The sequence below is a fragment of the Oncorhynchus masou genome, unplaced genomic scaffold (genome assembly GCF_036934945.1).
Source record: "Oncorhynchus masou masou isolate Uvic2021 unplaced genomic scaffold, UVic_Omas_1.1 unplaced_scaffold_2168, whole genome shotgun sequence".
NCBI lineage: Eukaryota > Metazoa > Chordata > Actinopteri > Salmoniformes > Salmonidae > Oncorhynchus > Oncorhynchus masou.
Window position 1 is genome coordinate 4,774 of NW_027008645.1, and position 4,773 is coordinate 9,546.

The following is a 4,773-nucleotide window of genomic DNA, read 5'->3' on the forward strand; positions in this document are numbered from 1 at the left end:
ATTCCCTATAGGTCCGGGTTCCTATTCCCTATAGGTCCTGGTTCCTTTTCCCTATATATCCTGGTCACAATTCCCTATAGGTCCTGGTCCCTATCCCCTATGATCCTGGTCCCTATTCCCTATTGATCCTGGTCCCTTTTCCCTATATGTCCTGGTCTCTATTCCCTATAGGTCCTGGTCCCATCTCCCTACTGATCCTGGTCCCTATTCCCTATAGGTCCTGGTTCCTATTCCCTATAGCTCCTGGTCCCTATTCCCTATAGGTCCTTGTTCCTATTCCCTATAGGTCCTGGTCCCTATTCCCTATTGATCTTAATCCATATTCCCTATTTTTCCTGGTTCCTATTCCCTATTTATCCTCGTTCCTATTCCCTATAGATCCTGGTCCTTATTCCCTATAGGTCCTGGTTCCTATTCCCTATAGGTCCGGGTCCCTATTCCCTATTGATCCTGGTCCCTATTCCCTATTGATCCTGGTCCCTATTCCCCATTGGTCCTGGTTCCTATTCCCTATCAATCTTTATCCATATTCCCTATTTTTCCTGGTTCCTATTCACTATTGATCCTGGTTCCTTTTCCCTATAGATCCTGGTCCTTATTCCCTATAGGTCAAGGGTCCTATTCCCTATTGATCTTAATCCCTATTCCCTATTGGTCCTGGTTCCTATTCCCTGTAGGTCATGGTTCCTATTTCCTATAGGTCCTGGTCCCTATCCCCTATAGATCCTGGTCCCTATTCCCTATTGACACTGGTCCCTATAGATCCTGGTTCCTATTCCCTATAGGTCCTGGTCCTTTTCCCTATAGGTCCTGGTTCCTATTCCCTATAGGTCCTGGTTCCTATTCCCTAGGTCCTGGTCACCATTCCTATTTTCCTGGTCCCTATTCCCTATTGATCCTGGTTCATATTCCCTATAGATCCTGGTCCTATTCCATATTGATCCTGGTTCCTATTCCCTATTGGCCCTGGTTCCTATTCCCTATAGGTTTGATTTGAGTTGAGTTTATTGAGTTTATTTTTTATTTTTTTACAGGGACAGTGCACATTAATCAACGTTTCAGTAAAAGTGCCGGTTTTAGCCAGCCGGCTCATTTTCAACCGCAGTCCCTGGGCAGGTTATTAAAAACAATTACAATATAGACAATAGCAACATAGAACAAGCAAGACATAGCATATAGGACAAGCAAGGCGTAGCATACAGACAGAGCAACATAGGACAAGCAAGGCGTAGCATACAGACAGAGCAACATAGGACAAGCAAGACATAGCATACAGACAGAGCGACATAGGACAAGCAAGGCGTAGCATACAGACAGAGCAACATAGGACAAGCAAGACGTAGCATACAGACAGAGCAACATAGGACAAGCAAGATGTAGCATACAGACAGAGCAACATAGGACAAGCAAGATGTAGCATACAGACAGAGCAACATAGGACAAGCAAGATGTAGCATACAGACAGAGAAAAAAAGCAGCAAGACAAAATTCATAAAAGCAACAAAGTGTTTCCACACCTCACAAGCTACAGACAACAGACAGCATGGAAAGCGGCAACACACAGCTAGGGACCATGTTCACAAATCTGATTGACCTTAAGCCATGTCTTCAAGCATTTTGTGAAAGTGTGATATGTGGTGCAGTTATGTGTGTCTGATGGCAGTGTATTCCAGACATGGGAAGCTCTCACAGAATGCAGATTTACTAAAGGTGCTTTTCCTTAGGTGAACTATACAGTCACCTCTCATGGCAGACCTTGTGGATCTGCTGCCATATGTCTGGGTTTTCTGTTTAACAAAAATATTGAGTGGAGGGAGCCAGGCCATTAAGGATCTTGAATACAAGACATGCGTGGTGTATTGCACAAGATTTTCCCAACTAAAGAGCTCATGCTTTCTAAGGATGTGACAATGATGATGGCTATTGGGCTTCCTATCAAGCACTTTGAGAGCCTGTTTGTAGACAGACTGAATAGGTTTTAATGTTGTACAGCAAGCTTGGGCCCAACTAGTCAAGCAGTATGTTAAGTGGGGAGTATAGAGTTGAAGTACAGTTTTGCTACCTCTGTAGTCAAACAATTTCGTATAAATCGGAAATTAGCTAGGTTGAATTTAGTTATTTGAATTACCTTTTTCACATGCTTTTTAAAAGAGAGGTTGGAATCAAGTATGATGCCAAGGTACTTAAAATTGGATACCACCTGGAGCTTCTCCCCTGACACATAGACATCTGGCTCAGTAGCATCTGTTGCCCTCTTTGTGAAGAACATAGGTCCTGGTTCCTATTCCCTATAGGTCCTGGAACCTATTCCCTATAGGTCCTGGTTCCTATTCCCTATAGGTCCTGGTTCCTATTCCCTATAGATCCTGGTCCCTATTCCATATTGATCCTGGTTCCTATTCCCTATAGGTCCTGGTTCCTATTCTCTATAGATCCTGGTTCCTATTTCCTATAGGTCCTGGTTCCTATTCCCTATAGGTCCTGGTTCCTATTCCCTATAGATCCTGGTCCCTATTCCATATTGATCCTGGTTCCTATTCCATATAGGTCCTGGTTCCTATTCTCTATAGATCCTGGTTCCTATTTCCTATAGGTCCTGGTTCCTATTCCCTATAGGTCCTGGTTCCTATTCCCTATAGGTCCTGGTTCCTATTCCCTATAGGTCCTGGTTCCTTTTCCCTATAGGTCCTGGTTCCTATTCTCTATAGATCCTGGTTCCTATTTCCTATAGGTCCTGGTTCCTATTCCCTATAGGTCATGGTTCCTATTCCCTATAGATCCTGGTCCCTAAACCATATTGATCCTGGTTCCTATTCCCTATAGGTCCTGGTTCCTAATCCCTATAGATCAGGGTTACTTTTCCCTATAGGTCCTGGTTCCTATTCCCTATAGATCCTGGTCCCTATTCCATATTGATCCTGGTTCCTTTTCCCTATAGGTCCTGGTTCCTATTCCCTATAGGTCCTGGTTCCTATTCCCTATAGGTCCTGGTTCCTTTTCCCTATAGGTCCTGGATCCTATTCCCTATAGGTCCTGGTTCCTATTTCCTATAGGTCCTTGTTCCTATTCCCTATAGATCCTGGATCCTATTCCCTATAGGTCCTTGTTCCTATTCCCTATAGTTCCTGGTTCCTATTCCCTATAGATCCTGGTTCCTATTCCCTATAGGTCCTGGTTCCTATTCCCTATAGGTCCTTGTTCCTATTCCCTATAGGTCCTGGTTCCTATTCCCTATAGATCCTGGTTCCTATGCCCTATAGGTCCTTGTTCCTATTCCCTATAGGTCCTGGTTCCTATTCCCTATAGATCCTGGTTCCTATTCCCTATAGGTCCTGGTTCCTATTCCCTATAGATCCTGGTTCCTATTCCCTATAGGTCCTTGTTCCTCTCTCCCCCACCATCTCTCTCTCTGAAGGTCCATGTTACAGGGAACATGTTATCTATTCCCTATGTGTCCTGGTTCCTATTCCCTATAGGTCCTTGTTCCTCTCTCCCCCACCATCTCTCTCTCTGAAGGTCCATGTTACAGGGAACATGTTATCTATTCCCTATGTGTCCTGGTTCCTATTCCCTATAGATCCTTGTTCCTCTCTCCCCCACCATCTCTCTCTGAAGGTCCATGTTACAGGGAACATGTTATCTATTCCCTATGTGTCCTGGTTCCTATTCCTATAGATCCTGGTTCCTATTCCCTATAGGTCCTTGTTCCTCTCTCCCCCACCATCTCTCTGAAGGTCCATGTTACAGGGAACATGTTATCTATTCCCTATAGATCCTGGTTCCTATTCCCTATAGGTCCTTGTTCCTCTCTCCCCCACCATCTCTCTCTGAAGGTCCATGTTACAGGGAACATGTTATCTATTCCCTATAGGTCCTTGTTCCTCTCTCCCCACCATCTCTCTCTCTGAAGGTCCATGTTACAGGGAACATGTTATCTATTCCCTATAGGTCCTTGTTCTCTCTCCCCCACCATCTCTCTCTCTGAAGGTCCATGTTCCAGGGAACATGTTATCTATTCCCTATAGGTCCTTGTTCCTCTCTCCCCCACCATCTCTCTCTCTGAAGGTCCATGTTACAGGGAACATGTTATCTATTCCCTATAGGTCCTTGTTCCTCTCTCCCCCACCATCTCTCTCTCTGAAGGTCCATGTTACAGGGAACATGTTATCTATTCCCTATAGGTCCTTGTTCCTCTCTCCCCCACCATCTCTCTCTCTGAAGGTCCATGTTACAGGGAACATGTTATCTATTCCCTATAGGTCCTTGTTCCTCTCTCCCCACCATCTCTCTCTCTGAAGGTCCATGTTACAGGGAACATGTTATCTATTCCCTATAGGTCCTTGTTCCTCTCTCCCCCACCATCTCTCTCTCTGAAGGTCCATGTTACAGGGAACATGTTATCTATTCCCTATAGGTCCTTGTTCCTCTCTCCCCCACCATCTCTCTCTCTGAAGGTCCATGTTACAGGGAACATGTTATCTATTCCCTATAGGTCCTTGTTCCTCTCTCCCCCACCATCTCTCTCTCTGAAGGTCCATGTTCCAGGGAACATGTTATCTATTCCCTATAGATCCTGGTTCCTCTCTCCCCCACCATCTCTCTCTCTGAAGGTCCATGTTACAGGGAACATGTTATCTATTCCCTATAGGTCCTTGTTCCTCTCTCCCCCACCATCTCTCTCTCTGAAGGTCCATGTTACAGGGAACATGTTATCTATTCCCTATAGGTCCTTGTTCCTCTCTCCCCCACCATCTCTCTCTCTGAAGGTCCATG